The sequence below is a fragment of the Equus asinus genome, chromosome 2 (genome assembly GCF_041296235.1).
Source record: "Equus asinus isolate D_3611 breed Donkey chromosome 2, EquAss-T2T_v2, whole genome shotgun sequence".
Classification (NCBI taxonomy): domain Eukaryota; kingdom Metazoa; phylum Chordata; class Mammalia; order Perissodactyla; family Equidae; genus Equus; species Equus asinus.
This window is the reverse complement of record NC_091791.1, coordinates 135,335,362-135,354,137: the sequence shown is the minus strand read 5'-3', so window position 1 is coordinate 135,354,137 and position 18,776 is coordinate 135,335,362. Positions and strand designations below refer to the sequence as shown.

Here is an 18,776-nt window from a genome sequence, read left to right as displayed (position 1 = left end):
CCCTTTTGGAAAGACAAGGTCAGGCTGAATTAGGTTTATACCAAATGGCTTCCTCATATTCTCCAATATATCCTATTGCTTCCCATTTTTATTTGTCACAAAGCATATTTATTTACCTGAGATAATTTGATGAAGGCAGAGTAGATTTCCTTATCAAATTTATTGAGGTTCAGGCAGCTCACATGACTAGCTCAAGGTCACACAGCTGGTAGAACTTGAACTAAATTCTCCTACACAATAGAGGCTGTATTCAGGATCTAAGATTTTATGATTCTATCAGCAGCCTTTACCCCTCCAAAGGAAGTAGTTTGTGGTAAATTTCAGACCTTGCGGTTGGCTCGACTTTGAAGTTCCTTGTGGCCATGGCCCGTGTCTTTCCGTATCTTGGGTTTGACAGGCAGAGGATGGTGGATGTTTTGTGAACATTTGATGAAAGTCTGTTGTCAACCACTTGGTCTCACAAGGACCTCACTACGTATAAGGCCACCAGCTGGAGGGCTGCCAGTCACATCCAAATTCCCTCCTTGTGGCCATAGGAAGTGCTGCCTCTCCATTCCTGCCAGAGTCAGGTCCTGGGACCCCCACGAGTCCCTGAGATGGGCTCCCGGGTTTTTCTCTGAGATCTGGACTTATGGCTCTTCTGGCAGGATGCCTATGGTTTGAGGAGGCGGGGAAAGAAAGAGGCTTCTATTTCCTCTTGGGAAGGTATTGGAAATCCTGCCCATCCTCTAGACTCACTTCAAGTCCCCCTTCTTGCCCCCAGCCTTCCTTGCCCCCACTATGCTTTCTCTACCTCTGCCACCTCTCCCCAGTAAGGCCTGCTCCAACTGCTCCTGATGACCTTACTCTCCACCGGAATCTAACAGCTTTATTGAAATACGATTTACACACCATTCAATTTACCATTAAAAGTGTGTGATTCAATGGGTTTTAGTATATTCAAAGATACCTGTAACCATTACCAGTCAATTTTACAAGACTTTTGTCACCACAAAGGGAAACACTGTACACTTTAGTTATCACTCCCCCATCCCCCAACCTCCTCAAGCCCTAAGCAATCACTTTTTTGCCCTACAGATTTGTCTATTTGGGACGTTTCCTATAAATGGACTCATGTGGTCTTTTGTGCCTGGCGTTTTCACTTAGCATAATGTTTTCAAGGTTCTCTCATGTTGTGGGAATCTCTTTTACGCATGTGAATGTGTCTTCTTTCTCTGGTTGGGCTACAAATGTCTTGAGGTCAGGGCCACCTTTTCTATTGCTTTTCTACACCACCACCACTCCCCACCCCCACGCTCCCCTTCCCCACCCCTGCTCCAAGCCCCAGTCCCCAGGAGAGTGCTAAGCATTCATATACCCATTGGTTCTCCCTCTGGGACTTTGGGGAGAATGGCTCCCAGGGACTCTCTTTCATTGTCCTTTATGGGCCATGACAGTGAGTGGGCTGAGGGACAGTTCAAATTGACACTGGATTTGTCAGGAATAGGGTCTTCAGTGTCCAAGACATTGGTCAAGTTCTGCCCCACAACCTTTAATGGCTCATTGTTGACCACAGGATTGAGCTCAAATTCCTGGCCTGGCTTTAAAGCTTTCAGCAGGGAGGGGGGCCTCAGCCAGCTCCTAGCTTTGTCTCGGGTATACCTCTACCTTTCAGTCACAGGGGCTTCCGCCAGCTTCTTGAACAAGGAGGCTCAGGTCTTTGCTCAGGCTGTTCCTCTGCCTGGAATGCCATTTCCTCTCTCTCCCTCAAGCCTCATACTGTGGTTCACTGAAGACCTACCAGATGGGGAGGAAGCTTGGTCAAGCGGAAACTGTAAGGGCCTGGGATTGATTCCTGACTCGGTCATTTAGTAGCTATAACCTCAGACAAGTTTTTAAACTTCTCTGGATCTCAGCTTCCTCATCTGTAAAGTGAAGCTACCAGGAGCTGCCTCACGTAGGTTGTCCTAAGTATCGGAGCTGATATATGTGAAGTGCTTGAACTCATAGGTATTCAGTGGTTTCAATCCTTCCCTTGTCAAATTTGAGCTCCTCTGAGGTGTTGATGTAAATAATCCATAATCAATCTATAAATCAAAATTGGGGTGAGTTTATTAAGAGCCAGGGTTGAGGACTATAGCCTGTGGCCTTCTTTCCCCAAGAAAGGAAGCACAGTCCAAAGAAGCGGGGTGCACAGAGTGGTTATATACCATCTTGGGACAAAGAGCGTATATGACATATGATAGGAATCTCCCTCTTACAATAGTCACAAGATTGCTTTGCTGGCACAGCAGGTGAGTGGTCACAAGGTGAGCACAGCAGGTCAGTAACCAATCCTCAGTTTTTAAGAAGAGAGTCTTATCCTTAAGGGAATGCCAATATGGGGGAAGATACATCCTTATCTTTAAGGGTATCATTCTTGGTTTGGGGGCATCGTAAATGTTTAAAGCAGATGTACAATGCATGCTCAACAGGCCATATCAGGCCCTTTTGAAAAAACAAGGTCAGGTTGAATTAGTTTTAAACCAAATGGCTTCCTCATATACTCCAATATATCCTAATGCTTTTCATTTTTTTATCAGAGGAAATATCTACACTGCCCTCATTAAAAAAACCTTTTTATTGAAATATACATGGATAAAAGTACACCAATCCTAAGTATAAAGTTCGGTTAACTTTCAAAACCAGAACACACCTGCATAACCAGCCCCAGATCAGGCCCCCAAAGCTCCCTTGTGTTCTTTCCAGTCACCACCACTATGTTCCCAACCTTTGACCAAGGGTGATCACTGTCCTGACACCACAGAGGAGGGTGCCTGCTCTGTACTTTATATAAATGGGATCTTACACTATCTTACCCTCACTTTTAAGGAGCCTCTCCCATCTCCACGCTCCCATAGCACTGTGTCTAAACCTCTGACACAGTCGGTCCTGTGGGCTCCCAGACGGGAGGAGCAAAGACTTAGTTCCCTAATTACCCTCAGTGCCTCTCACAGGATTCAAATGGATGGAAAAGGCAAGCAGCCCAAGATTGTTGGTGAATTTTTCTGGGCCCCAACCCCATGCTGAGAAAAACAAGTATTTATTCAGTGGTGAAGCCAGCCCAGGCGACAGTGGTTTCCCAAAGGATGCATTTCCCTTTTCCTCTGTTTTTTTGACCTCTGATCCACTTCCTTCCTTTGGAGGACTTCCTCCTCCTCTGGCCAGGCCTCAGGCCTCAGGCCTCAGGTCTCACTGACCCTCTGTCAGCACCTTCGCTGAGGGCCAGGCCCTGTGCTGGAGGCCTGGGCAAGCTGCCTCCAGTGGCTCCTCCATGAGACTGAGACCAGGCCTGGGCCATTCTTCTTTGAGGTTGGTTTGAGCACGGAGGTGGGGGAAAAGGCCTCTGGGCAGATGCAGGGTCAGGTCCTGGTCTGGGGTTCAGCTCTTGTCATCCAGAAAGCCACAGGGCCTGGGGCAGGACCCTGCAGGCCTTCCTCCGACCCTTCTTCTGTCCACATGATGCTCCAGGAGATGAGGACCCTCCAGGGAGCCCCCATACACACACTTACATGCACAGAACCCAGGACTAGCAACGCCAACAACAGAGACCTCCTAAGCATGCTTCAAACTCTGGAATAATATATTGTATTTATAGATATCATCTTTATTTTGTTCTTGTGTTTTGTTTTAGATTTTAACTTTCAAAGTTTGTTTATCCAGTGCTTTTCTCCCTCCCTCCCTCGCTTTCTTTCTGTCTCTCTCTCTCTTTCTCAAAGAGAATGTTGATTGGCCATTAGTCAAGTTATGTGCCCATGCTGGGTGAACGAGGCCCCTTTTGTAGTGCTGTGTGAGGATAGTAGGGGCAGGGCTGGCATTTTCCCTGGTCTCACCCCTGCCCCAGCCTGGCCTTGGAGACATCTGCCCAGCAGGCTATGTGGCTGGATCTCATGGGTCCCATCATAGTTCACTGACCTCCAGTCTGTGGTAAGGTCAATTGTCCAGATCGTCACAGGGCTGACTGGGTGGGAAGGTGACTCCAGGCCTCCACGTCAGTATCTATGGGATATGAGCCCCTACTCGAGCATCTATGAGAACATCAGCCTCATCCGCAGCTATAATGGCTGCCTTCCTTCAGGGTGAAGCATTGTCCTCTCCTTACAGGGCCTCCTTAGAATGCACCTGTCTCAAAGGGGTGAGCTTATTGCATTCCCTTTCCTTCAAAATCAGGAAGGAAGAGCCTGAGGATGAGCTCGAGTACAATTAACTCTGGAAAAGGGGGAAGAAGCACAGTAAGAGGGCCCTGCAGACAAAAGCGGGTGGTGGCTCAATGCCCGCCACTGCTCAGGAGCCTGCCTTGCTGACACGAATCAGAGGCAGGCTGGATGGAAGTGCCTTGTTGCAAGAGCCCATGAACTCCCTGGAAGGGGCTCTTAGCCTGCAGAAATGCCCTCACTGTACATATACCACACACGTGCCTATATATCGTGGACACACCTCCACAGCACATCCCCACAAACCCCGCCCTACGCTTCACTCCTACCTTTCTCCACCATCCCCACCACACACAGAAGTCTAGAGCTAGCAAGGTCTTAAAAATCCTGCCATTTTGTAGACAAAAAGAAGAGGGTGGAGAGAGGAGAGACCTGCTCAACGTTCCCCAGGGATAGCAGCCAAGTCAGAGCAGGTGCTTAGGTCTCCACATAGCTGTAGCTGTGTGCAGCGGAGACACGACACCTTATCTCCTCTCCCCAGCTGTGTAACCTTGGGCACATCACTTAACCTCTCTGAACCCCAAGTCTTCATCTGTGAAACGATAACACCTACTTCAGTGGGCTTTTTTGAGGAGTCATGTGGCATGAGCACCCTCCTTGCAAGCTGTAAACATGGTGAGGGATGGTGGACAGTCAGAACTCTGGCCTTTTCCCTTTCTTTGAAAGTTCATCTTTCAAGACATATTGGAAATATTTTTGTAAATATTTTTCTTTCCTCTTATGTCTCAACTTTTTTACGGTATTTTTTATTATATAGAAGTTTGTGATTTGAATGGAGTTACCTATATCCGTCTTTTCCTTTAAGATATTATGTTTTTGTGTCTTGTCTAAGGTTATAAATGAGAAACATTTTGTAAACGAGATTCCCCAGACAAATCGCAGAAAAGGAAATATAAATAGATCTTAAAAATAAGAAAAAATTCCCACAAATTCTCTTGTAATGAAAGAAATGCTGAGATACCAATTTTTCAAATTATTGGATTAGCAAAGATCTTAGAGTTTGATAAAACACTGTACTGGTGAAGCTGATGAGGAGCAAGTACTGTCATATTTTCCCTTAAATTTCCCATAAATTGGTATGACCCTTATGAAGGGCAATTTTGCTATATTTGTAAATATTAAAACTGTACATACCATTTAATCTAGCAATTCTACCTCTAGGAATTTACCCTCAGATATTATGCATGAATGAAATGACATATGTACAAGGTTATTCATTATAGCCTTGCTTGTGACAGCAAAGGAAATAACCTAAATATCCATCATTAGGAAACTGGTAAAAATGTGTTTCATCCATACGGTGGGCTGCTATACAACCATACATATACAACCATATATACAACCATAACAAAGAATAAGGAAGCTTTTATGAACTGATATGGAAGAAAATCTCTATACTGTTACGTGAAAAAAGCAAGGCACAGAGCAGTATTTATAATACGCAATACTCTCACCCCAAGAGGCAACCAGACACCCACACCTTGGAAGCAGGTCCCACAGGTCACAATGGTTGGGGAACCGGGCAAGTGCCACCCCATCCCGAGGGTACTTGAAAATGTACAACCAGTGGTTTCGCATCATCATACAGTGGGAGGTTAAGGGCCAACTCCCAAGTGGTTATCGTGGCAGCCGACCTTCCCAAACGCAAAGAGGCTGAACGACATCTGGAAAGAACCCAACACAGCCATTACAAGCGTCCTGTTATTTCGGCTTCCATTAAGTCAAATGAGTGGATTGCTTGAAAGTTGAATGGGAACAGCACGATGACCAGAAGTTTTTGGACAGCCTTGTGCAAGCAAGAATCAAGGCTGCCACACAAGGGTTTAACACTGAAGACAGACAAAATAAGCAAGGCTCACAAAGCTGGTGACTCAGACTATGAAACAGTCCTCAAACCACAATTTGAGACTGGCCAATCAAAAACCAAGTGCACTTTTATAGTAAGGATCATGGCTGAGATATTCGTATTTCTACCAAATCAGTAGCTATTGAATATTAATATTTTTACTTGTGATAACCTATGTTTTGCTAGACAACAAAATAATATCTTACTTATCTTGTTACTTTAATCAAAATTCTTCATTTTGCTTCTTTTGTTGAATGCACACGTTTCATATCTTAGCTATATGTGATCAAATAAAATGATTCAGATCAGTCACTTTATTGCTTTAAATGGCAACTAGTCTAATCTAGTAGAAGACTGCAATACGTCTTTTCCTTCTTATAAAATTTATGATTAGGCATAAAATTCTGAAATTGCATATGACGAAATAAAAATCAGTTAGTAAAAAGATACGCAGCCATTTGTGTAAAAAAGGGGAAAGAATATATATCCATATATATTATTATATATGTGCTCTTATATATATGTATATTATATACATATGTATAATCTCTAGAAGGATTCACAAGTAACTAATAATAGTGAATACCTGCTGGAGAGTGGAGGGAGATTTGTCTCTACATGTTTTCATACTTTTAAATTTTTGAACCATGTGTATGATACTTCGCTCATTCAGAAGATTAAAAAACACAGTTTTAAAATAATGGCTGATTCCTGGAACCCAATTCAGAATATCAAACCAGACTTTCAGGGCCCTGTTTTTCAGAGTTGCCCAGGAACCTCTGTGGGGAATCCTGGCCTGTCATAGAACATCCCTAAGAACTGGCTGAGCCTTAGATCCAGGAGTCAAGGTCTCACGGCCTGTGCTGCGCCACCTGGTGGCCTTAGCCAGACAAGATTCCAAGCATCCCTATGAAAAATTCGTGGGAATGCCTGGCAGATACAGACAAGGACTGAGGGCAACGTGGCAGTGTGTTCACAGGCTGAGTGGGGGTGGCTTCAGTGGGCACACAGTCAGCATCCAGGGCTGCTTGTCTGGGTCTCGATTGGAATGAGGCATAGCTCCTAGAGTTCCATAGCCTCTGTGTCCCAAGGAGCCACCCAGAAGCAGCCTGCAGGAGCACACAGCACGTGGACTTTAATTAGACCTGGCTTCAAACTCTGACTCCGCCATCTACTAGCCTTATTATCTCATATGGCTTGATGTCTCAGGTCCTCAGTTTTCTCATCTGCCAAATGGGCACTGATATAAGTCAGGGAAAGTCTGCACACCAGTCTGAAACAATGCCTGTGCATAGCAAGAACTTCATAAATGTTAATTCTCTTCTCTTTTGTTACTACTGATAACTTTACTCCCCTGCCCTACAAAAGAGTAGCCTGGCTCCTGGGAGCTTTCTGTGGCCGCAGTGCTAGGAGGGCTCAGCACTGGAAAGACTGAGGAAAAAGAAATCCTGGTAATCCTAAACGTTCTCCCTCCCTCCTTCCACCTTCTTATTTCTTCTTTAGCTACCAAGGAATAAATCCAGGCCTGGCTGAGGTGAGGAGGGAGTTCAGGAAGAGGCTGCAGTTCCCACGGGTGGGGTCAGATCCAGATCCAGATCCACTCATTCCTCCAGTAGGCCTGGGGCTCCATCAAGCTCTTTCTCTAGCCAGAGAGCAAGATAGCACAAAGATCACAATGAACGAGCAAGGGGTTAGGGGACTCAGAGAGACACTGGTGAAGTTACTAAGTTGGTCACTTGATCTTTTGGATTATGACACTGCTTCTAGCAGCTCCTGTTAAAATGCAGAGCCCATTAGCCCCTCACTCTTCATTCAGGTTAGCATCTTAGCTTCCCTCCTAGGTCCTCTCAAAGATGGCAGAACCCAAGGCAGATGGGACACTAGACCGAAAAGTTTTTGTTTGATGCTGTGGGCAGGAATGTTCGGAGAACAGGGCAAAGCAGCCTGGGAGAAGTGACTACAGGGTTCAGAGCTGTCTGGGGTGGGAAGACACCAGCCTGGCCAGAGGAAGAGCCTCACAAGAGGAAATAGCAAGGTCACCAGTGTCACAATTCTGCGCTGGCTGTACTATGTACCCATGGCAGCAGAGAACCTCCAAGAAGTTAGATGCCAGGAGAACAGAATCATGACCTTAGGCATCACCTGACTCACAGGTGAGGAAACTGAGGACCAGCGGGGGTACTCGCCATAGTCCCACGTGAGCTGACGGATGACCCTGAGCTGGACCTTGAGTCTTCTTCTCCCCATTGTTCTTGGGCTTTGGAGCCAGATAGAACTGGATTTGAACCTGAACTCTCCAGTTAGTTTGCTAGCTTTGTGGTCTTAGAAAAAAATCATTCACCGCTCTGAGCCTCGGTTTTCCTCATCTGTGAAATGGAGACAATAGCTCTCTCTCAGGATTGTTGAGAAGACTAAAGATAATATATGCCCATCACCTGACACGAGGCAGGCACAGGACAAGTGGGGCCACTGTTATCATTGCTTTTCCTACCCAAACTGGCCCTGGCACAGACAGGAAGGAAGAGGGCAGCTGCTGCAGCTGCACTTCGTGGTGGTCAGGGCAGCGGCGTGGGGTCCTGGATGGCAGAGCCAGATGTGTGGAGAGCAGAATGTGCTTCATGGCCTGGCGGTGAGGCTCTCTAACTAACCCCAGCTTGCAGAGCGTGCAGCCTATGGGGGCCACACACCCAGCCTCGGTGTGGAGAGGCTGCGGAGGCATGGCCCCTTACTCACCTTAGGGCACTTGCCAACCGCTTGCTTTGCGGTCACCAGAGTGGTCACCAGGGGCAGAAATACTGCAAGGAGTCTCTATCCTCCTCTCCCTTTGCTCCAGTTTCCTCACGGATGTATTTATTCTTATTCTTTTCCTGTACGATGTCAATACGAAGTGTGGTTGTTGCAGCAACAATCACTTTCTGAGTGCAAGGTACTGGGCACTGATTATATTAGCTCACATGCATTAGTTCATTCCCCTGAATCCTCACCGCAGCCCTGCAAGGAACATGTTGTCATGCCCATTCTACAAGAGGGGAAACTGAGGCTCAGTTCCTTGCTGAAAGTCACTCAGCCAAGAAGGTGCCAGAACTGAGATTTAGATCCAGATGCCTGGCCCAACTTCAAATCCAGTGTTTCCACACCTGAGACTAGCACCTCCTGCCTGGGATTGAAGCTTCTTTCCAGGGAAGAGGGGTAGATGTGGGCAGGGCCTGCAGGTTTTGGAGGCTGTAGCAGGCCTGGCTCCTGGGCAAGTATGGGTGCATGGGGGAGTGGGGAGCCTCATGTGAATTCCAGAGAGTTTATTCATGAGGCAACTCTGAATGAGTGGAGGGCAGCCCAGCAGCAGAACAAGGTAAAGAGCACCGCCCAGCAGGAAAGGGGAAGACAAAGAGGGGGACATTAGGTCCTTTCCAACGTCTGCTCCCCTGCTCTTGGCAATGCCCTCAGTACCCCCTACCAGTTTAGAAGGAAGCTGATTCTGCCTGAGGCTCGAAGGCCCTGGGTCTCAGGCCTAAACAAATCACCTTTATCCATCCCCATCTCTGTTAGTGGTCCATGGGTGAGCACATGGACCAGCAAGACACATGGAGAGGTTCCTTGGGGTCTTCAGAAAGAAGCCTCCCACTTTTCCGAGAAAGCTTCCATGGTTCACCTTTCTATGTGGTTTTACACCTCAGGGCCCTATTTTAAAAAACGCGACCTGTAGGAAAGATGAGAGGCCACAGAGTCCTGCACCCCGCTGCAGAGGCCCCTGGCTAAAGTGGTGAGAACCCAGTTGAGACCAGAGTAATGGGCTAACAGACACCATAGCCGCTCTCCTGACTCCTAGCCCAGAGGAGTCAGCCAGGCGCCCAGGCCAAGGCACTGGGTATTTTGAGGCTCCAGCATCATCAGCAGGGTCTAGGAGGCCTCAGCCATATTGTATTTCATGTGACCCAGGCACTGGGCCAGCAATGCAGCCACGGGGAGCCAACCTTGTGCCCTTGCCACTGACCTGGGCCCCATCTCCTTTTCTGCTGGTCTCCAGAGCCAGACCAGGGCAGAGGCATTGTGGGAAGGGCCCCTGCCAGGCCCAACAGGCACAAGAAGCAGGAGGCAAGAGGGCAACTTTAGCTGCCACCAAAGTCCCCAAGAATGGGTTTTGGGCCCCTCAGCAACTCCATCCTCTGCCCATTCCACTGTAAATATCCTGAACAGTGTTTGTCTCTGGACATCGTATAGGGCATAGGGAACCAACCATCTGGGTTTGCCCTGGACGCTCCTGGTTTTAGCACTGAAAATCCCATGTCCCATGAAACTCCTCGGTCCTGTGCAAGCAGGAAGGGTTGTTGGCAATCTCCTACCATCCTCCAGTTGTGACTCCCATTTGAAGATGCAGAAACTGAGGCCCAGGAAAGGCAAGTCCCTTGCCCAGGGTCACGGAGCTGGAAGGTAAGCGGCTGGAACCCAAATCTGTCTAACTCTTCCTGCCCCCTCCCCACGTGAGGCCTGCTTCCTGCCCCATTCAGATGATTCTCATAGCCCCTAACTGCTCCCCCTCCTCCTACCCCCCACCTCATCCAGCTTTCCCTCCGTGCTCAGGGCTATTTTTCTAAACTAGGGCATGGAATCCCCCGGAGGGCTTGTTAAAGCAGACCATTTGGTCCCACCCCCAGAGTTTCTAATTCAGGAGGGCTGGAGTGGGGCTTGAGAATATGCATTTCTAACAATTTAGAAAAGTGCTGGCCACACTTTGAGAATCATGGATGTAAACCACAGCTCTGATAACATCTCACAAAACCTCTGGACTTCCCCATGCTCACTGAATAAAGGCCCAGGCCTGGGTTCAAGGCCCTCTGTGATTCACCCCTACAGCTCCCCTCCTCTCCAGGCCCCCATCCTGCCAGGCCACTCCACATCCTCAGGAGACACCCTGCTCTCTCCCGCCTGTGTCTTTGCTCCAGCGGTTCCTGGCCTGGACTCCAAGTCCCCTCCACACACACAAATCCCCTTATCCTTCAAGCCCATCTCAAATGCCACCTCCTCTGGTTGCCTGCCTGGGCCCCCATCAGTCAGGATGAAGGACTCCTCCCTCAGCTTGCAGCTTAGCCCCTGTTTCATCCTGCCCTGTGTAATAGCTGTCCTTCTCACTGGCCTGTGGACCCCTTGAAGGCACGGACTGTCATTTCCATCTTTGTCTACGTATTTGTTAAATAGATGTGACCCCAGAAGACAGAACCAGGACAATGGATGGATCTTCGGGGAGGCAGATTTGAACTCAATCTGAGAAAGAACTTGTAACAATGTGAACAGTTTGACACCAGCTCTTGAGGGTCCTGCCAGGAGATCAAGAGCTCCCTGTCAACTCTGGGCATCTTCAGTGGGGTTGGATGAGCACCCACAAAGTCCCTGAGGTCCCTAGTTAGGCAGGGACTGACCACCCCAACCTCCTTCTCAGGCCCCTCTCTCCCCAGGAGATCCTGACCCCCATCAAACCCACTGCCCTGCATTCCAGACCCACAAGGCCCCACAGGCTGGCTGGATCTTCCAGAGGCAAGTGATGGTAGGTGAACATGAGTTTGTGTCAGTGGTCTTCATTGTCTGAATAGGAGAAGTGACCAGTGGTGGGGCTCCCCTGCTCCAGGCCAGCCTACCTCGTCAGAAAGACCAACCCCTCCTTGATGCACCCACAACCCCTTCCCTCACCTCATCCACACCTGTGCCTCCAGTCTCATGGGCTGAAGGAAGCAGCTCATCTATGGGTAAGCTGAATATGTACAGGTTTGCTGCCAGCCTGGGTTCCTTGGGAACAGTGCCTAGCCCACGCCAGGCACCTGTAAACGCTCAGAAGGTGTGTGTTTACTTCCCAGGCCCTGTTCAAACCCTTTCCTCATTCATGGTGCCCTACCAGGTACACATGATGCCCTCCTGCCCTTCCCCATCCGCTCTTAGGAAAGAACCTGTGAAACCCATTCCAATCAAGAAGCCTGTGGCTGAGGCTTCCTGCCCCTGCCATCCCTGGGGGAAATTTTACTGTTAAATCAGACAAGCTTGAAAGACTCACTTGATTGCATTGTGGCTAAGCTTACCATTGTGGTGTTTTTGTTTATTTGTTGGTTGGTTGGTTTGGAGAGGGAAGAGAAGGATTTTCCAGAGTCTGGACTCATGGCTTGGTGGGGCCTCCCAGGGTCAGCACTAATTGTAAGAGTTTGGCGAGATCTGCAGTTGATACCATTCAGGGCAACCCGCCCTGGTTTCCTTCCACACCAGGGAGTGCCCGTCAGTCAGTTTTAAAGCCAGCAGCTTGGTTATTGGAACGTCCTGAGAAAGCCATGACCCAGGGGACCAGCTAGGGAACACTCGGGTCTCAGCTCACCTTCTGCCAAACTCTAGGTCTCATGAGCACTCTCGTTTCCGCTCCTTCCTGGGGCTGGCTGAGGTCATGACCTTCTGAAAGAGCGCAGGGTCAGCCAGCCCATCTGAAATTTCCCCTCCCTAAATGTGAAAGGAGATATGTCCAACTGTAAATAGAGCCCACATCCTTATGACTCAGCAGATGTGGCTGTCCTCAATCCCATCCCCTAGAATGTCAAATAGACCAGCCTCAGAGGTCTGACAGCATTAGAACAGAGACTGCAAAGCCTGGGCCCAGAGGCACTTTCCCCATGAGTCCTTTTGGACAATACCCAGACACCCAGATACACTCCCAGAGACAGATGCACACACTCAGACACCCAGACACCCACACACACATAGTCAGATGCACACATACAGAAACAAAGACAGACACACACCAAAAACTCAGACACATCACTGATGCACACACACATACACATACTCCTCCAAAGGACTCAGCCCGAGTCAGATCTGTCCTCTACGCCTGACCCTGAACACCTCTTCCAAACTCAACAGGTGGCCACTGGCTCTCTGGGTCTCTGACCTGGAACCAGGGTCATGATGGCTAGAGGAAGGGAAAATGGTAGAACTACTAATTCGTCACACTAATTCAACACCCAGAAAAGAAGTGTCATTCTTTCATTTATTTGGTAACTTTCCCAAGTCCAGCCATGGGAAGGCATAAGGACTAGCAATTAGAACACTAACCCATACCTTCTCTCTCCTTCTCCTATCAGAAGGTTACCCATGCTTTAAGGCCAGACAAAAGTTAATGCATAGTAGGCCTTCAACATCAATGCTATTGAACTTAGTACGGCCTTGAGGGACAGGTGAGCTGGGAGAGGGTGGCTGCCCAGCACCTGGTTCCAAGGACTCTATTTTGGCTTCTTGCCACTCTAATGTCCTGCAGCTATCCTTGCAATTTTGGACCAACCAAGGAATGATAACTCATTCATTAATTCATTTTGTAAATACTTACTGAGCACCCATAGGCACTGCACAGAAAACAGCAAATAGAGACCCAGTCCTGCTCTCATACAGCTTATGGCCCACCAGAGGAGAGAAACATCAAAAACCCAAGTAAGTCTTTTTCTCACTTGAGGAAGATTGTCACTGAGCTAACATCTGTGCCAAGCTTCCCCTATTTTTTTGTATGTGGGACGCTGCCTCAGCATGGCATGACGAGCGGTGTGCCGGTCCACACCCAGGATCCAAACCTGTGAACCCCAGGCCGCCAAAGCAGAGTGTGCAAACTTAGCCACTACGCCACTGGGCCGGCACCCCCAAGTAATTCTTAAAGTAAGTATTTGTTATGGGCTGAATGGTGTCCTGCCCATCCCCACCCTAAAATTCCTATGTTGAAGTCCTCACCCCCAGTACCTCAGAATACGACCGTATTTGGAGGTAAATTCTCTTTAAAGAGGTGATTAAGGTAAAACGAGGTCATAGGGTGGGCCCTAATTCAATATGACTGGTGTCCTTATAAGAAGAGATTAGGACACGCAGGGAGGGAAGACCGTATGAAGGCACAGGGAGAAGACGGCCATCTACAAGCCAGTGAGAGAGACCTCAGAAGGAACCAACCCTGCTGACACCTTGATCTTGGACTTTTAGCCTCCAAAATTGTGAGAAAATAAAGTTCAGTGGTTAAGGCACCCAGACTATGTACTTTACTATGGCAGCCCTAGTCAACTAATACAATATTTAATTAAAATTAATGAGTGTCACAAAGGTGCAGTGAGAGGTTGTAGGAGGGGGACCTAATCTCTTCCAGAAAGGGGGGAGGGTCACAGGAAATGTCATTTAACTTGAGACCTAAAGAATTAGGAGTTACTTCTAAAAAGGTAGAGAGTGGGTAGGGTTTGGGGTGGAAGAGGGGACACTGTGGACAGAAGACCATGCCCAGGTCCTGAAGCAGGCAGGAAGGAGCCTGCACCTGTGAGGAACACACGGTGCTCCTGGTCCGGAGGCTGGAGCACGTGAGCAAAGGGCCCCAAGGCTGGAGTAACAGGCAGGGGCCAGTTGAGAAGGCGCATCTTTGGCCATGTTCAGGATTTTGGGATTCAAGATGAGAGACAGGAGAAATGGCTGAATCAGTGGGTTAGCTTTTACTTTGAGAAATGCTTTTTAGCCAAAGACACAAACCGCCATCACTTTTTAAAAAGACACAAATTGAGCACTAACTTCTCTGTACCCAGCTATAAGGTGAGTGGGATGGCTCTGTCTGTCCATGCCTGCCAAAACAGATCAGTGGAGACAAAAAGAAGGCAAGAGTTCAAACTGCCCTCCCTTCTCCCTCTCTCCTTGGGTCAGCTCAGGTTCTCTGGGAAGCAGATGCCAAGATGGAGTCAGAAGTGTAAGAGGTCTGGGTGAGGAGAGCATCTATGAAAGATAAAGGGTGAGGAAGCAGGAGTAGGCAAGGGAGAGCTTTCAGATCAGATGGAGGTCTGACCCCTAAGAAAGGAGAGAGGGAAGGAAGGAGGATTGGACAGGAAGGGCCTCTGGTTGCAGTGCAGCTCTGAGAGTCTCAGCTAGGTGGGTGGAGAGCCCCAGAGCGAGGACTAGGGGGTCCCACACTGACAGGAACGCCCTGGTTCTAATACCTGCTACCCCCACCCCCTCATGCTCAATAGTTGGCTGAAAGCAACCTGGGGAGAATGTGGCTTCAGTGTGAATGGTCTGGTGAATGCCTAAGGTGCTGGCAGCTGGGGGCTGGCAGCCAACAGAGCTCCTCACTGCGGGTTCTCCTTAGAAGGGAGATCTGAGGGGGACACCTCCACAGCTGCCACTGCTGCCACTGCTTCTCTCCTTCCTTCTTCCCTTCATCCCTTCCACCCTGCCTTCCCTCCTCAGATCTTCAGTAGTCATACTATGTGCCAGGCAGTCACATTATGGGCCCTTCATAAATGCTATCAGACACAGTCCTTCTCAAAGAGCTCTCGATCCAGAATTTTCTCTCATTCATAGATGGAAAACTTGCACGTCCCTTTGTTCAGGCTGCCTGGCTCCTCTGGACAAACCTCGTGAGCACCCCATCTGCCCTCCCTCTTGCTGGCCAGCTCTAGATGCAGACTCCACTCCATTCCATGCCTGTTCACAGGGCAACGTGCATAGACAAGTTAAGCGGCCACGTCAATGAAGCGCTTAGTTTGGTGATTTGAAGTATATCTGGAAACTTCAACGACAACATAATTCTTCCTCACTCCTTCCTCACCTTAGCTCACCTCACCTTAACTCACTATTCCCCTGAAGTCACTTTTTTGGGTACATTATAAAACCGATACTTCATTTCTCAAACTAGAGTTGGAAAGGTGTATATACACCAACCACAGCAGAGTTACAGCATCCCAAATGTTGTCTATTGGGCATCAGCACTGACGTCTGAGTAAGAGCCAGGGCTTCTGATGCTTCAAAGGGCATCTGGAATATAATGTCTACAAAGACGTTAGTCCCTGCTCTGCCAGGCACACGCCATGCTGGAGCTCACACACCCGGGGTAGGCTGTGCCAGTTCAGGCCCACAGCTCCAGCTCCCAGGGGCATTCAGAGCTGGATACAAAACAAGAAGGCAAAACACTTGCTCTCTTTAAATGAAGAATTAAATATGCTCACACCTGTTACAGGCTAAATTATGTCCCCTCAGTTTCATATGTTGAAGCCCGAACCCCCAGCACCTCAGACTGTGACCGTATTTGGAGATAAGGCCTTTGAAGAGGTGATTAAGTTAACATGAATCCCCTAGGGTGGGCCCTAATCCAGCATGGCTGGTGTCCCTATAAGAAGAGATTAGCACACAGACAGGAATAGCGGGAGAAGACTGCCGGCCGTCTACAGGACAATGAGACAGAAAACCAACCCTGCTGATATCTCGATCTTGGACTTCCAGCCTCCAGAGCTGTGAGAAAATAAATTTCTGTCGTTTAAGCTGCCTAGTCTGTGGGGTTTTGTTATGGCAGCCTGAGCTGACTAATACGATGTCAAAAAGAACAAAACAGGGTGGGGCAAAGAGTTGGTGGCCTGCATTTACTTCTTCAAAGAGTTGTGATGCCCCTTGAGGTGAGCTACAGCCCTGAGAGAAAAGACAAAGCAGCAGGAAACCGCCCTCCAGCGCCCTGACTCCAGCGGCCAGGTGCAGCCTCTGGCCCCCCAGCAGGCCCCTCCGGAGGGGTGGGAATTGCACAGCCAGCTGAGAGCCTCCAGCACACTGTATCCTGTGTGTAATAAACCTCCGTCGAGTGTCTGTGCAGAATCAGGCACCACACAGGTGTGCTGGAATGGAAGAAGTGAGGGAGAGCGCATCCGGGGCCCAGGAGACCTCCACTCAGAGTTCAGGCCACCAGGGTTGAGTGCCACTATTGGCCACTATTCTCCTTTTACATTTCTCAGAGTTGCCTGTAGTCTGAGTGCGATTAAATTACACAGTTGGTCTCAATGAGGCACTCATGACAAGTAACATTGATGTTATTATCGCCATTTCACAGATGAAAAATTCAAAGATCAGAAAGGTTGAACGACAAGGCCAAGATGCAACAGTTGACAAGTGGCAGGACTGAGCCTGGGCCTTTTGGCTCTGAGTGGTGAAATATAATAAGAACTGTGAAGAACTAGAAAAGGGAATTGAGCAAAGACATAGGCTCACCTTCTTTCAATTCAAACTGAGATGAAGAAACCCAAGTGCAGGGCTGCGTAGGAGCTGTGGGTAGCCCAGATGGCTTTTCAAACCCCAGGCAGCCTCTGGGTGTAAACCCAGAGAGACATAAGGCACCCAGAGCATGAGTTGGCAAATTTGGCCTCGTTGGGCTCAGAAGATGTCCTCAGACCAGAGTCCTTGGGCAATTCCAAGGGGAGGAGGTGACTGGGGAGGCAAAGCAGGGAGGGGCGGGGGTTTTCTACCCCTTCTCTTTAAAATGGGACTAATAATCTAGCCCAGGTATTCTCATAGGGTGGCAGGATGGCCTCTGATCAAAGTGCCAGTCAAAGAACACAGAGAAAAGCCTGCCATCCAGTCGTGAGGGAAGAAGCACACTCAGGGACAATCCCCATGCAGCCTCCATGTCCTGTCCACTCTGGCATCTGGTGGCCATTTGGGTTGATTTTTTTTACCTCACTTCCTCCTTTTATTATTTGATGTAATATTTGATATGCACAAAAGAATACCTAACTCATGTGTAAGCATGCACAAAAATAAAACAAACTCTTGTGAGCCCACTGTGAACTTAGCGTTGGCTAGAACACCGCCAATAGCCTAGCACCCTCCCTTATCCTCCTCCCCATCTCAGTTGCTCAGAGGTAAGCTTCACCTTGATTTTTTTTTTTCTGAGGAAGAATAGCCCTGAGCTAACATCTGTCCCAACCTCCTTCCACTTTATAGGTGGGCTGCTGCCATAGCATAGCCAAGGAGTGGTGTAGGTCTGCACCCGGGATCCGAACCTGTGAAACTGGGCTGCTGAAGGGGCGTGCATTGAACATTACCACTACGCCATGGGGCTGGCCTTCACCTTGAATTTTGAGTGTAGTCATTGCCTTGCTTTTAAAATATAGTTTTATCATGTTTGCATGTATCCCTAAACAACGTATGATATAGTTTTTGAGCTTTATAAAAATAGTATTCTACTGTATATGGTTCTTTGGGATGCTTTTTTTCACTCAACACTGTTTCTCCAGGAGAAGTAGAGAAGAATGTAGATTTGTGGGGAGGCAAAACTGGGCTGGAATCCAGATTGCAGCTACTCCAGCTGTGTGATTTCATGCAAATTTCTCAGCTCTGCTGAGTCTCAGCTTCCTCTTCTATATAAATGGGGCTCTCATTTCCCTTACAAGGTTATAAAGAGGATTAAATGAAATGCTGCACAGGAAATGTTCCTATTCCAGAAAAGGTTTTTAAAAATTGTGAGTTTCTTTTTTTTTTTTCTTTCATTTGTCTTCTAGCTCAGGGGTGGAGGATCCTGATCCACAGGGGAAAAAATACTTACAAAATTATTTCTCCCTAGATAATATAATCAACTGTTTTTCAGATTAAGAATGGGAACATGAATTTTATTCAATAAGTACAGACATTACTAAAATATGTACTTCAAATATATATTGTGCCATGCTAATTGGTGGAGGAGGAGAGAAAAAGAGAAATAGTAGGAGAAAGGAAAAAACAGGAAGAGAGAAACTATTAATGGGAGGTCACCAACTGTGTTTCTGCTTTTTGAAATATCAGTTAATCATTGTTCACAGCTCTTCCACTGCTCCAATCCCTAAGTGTATTAAGGTTTGCTTAGAATGGGATTCTCTCAGCAGACCACCAAGGAAGACATTATTCTTTGGGGTACAGCAACA

At 48.0% G+C, this 18,776-nt stretch overlaps 1 long non-coding RNA gene across 1 annotated transcript; it reads left to right on the top strand.

Annotated features, from left to right (window-relative positions):
• Positions 1–1,942: 1,942 nt before the first annotated feature.
• LOC139042335 (uncharacterized) lies at positions 1,943–17,812 on the top strand. The gene is made up of 3 exons (XR_011498971.1): positions 1,943–10,506; positions 11,272–13,530; positions 13,623–17,812. It is a non-coding gene; the product is annotated as an uncharacterized lncRNA (long non-coding RNA).
• Positions 17,813–18,776: the final 964 nt, after the last annotated feature.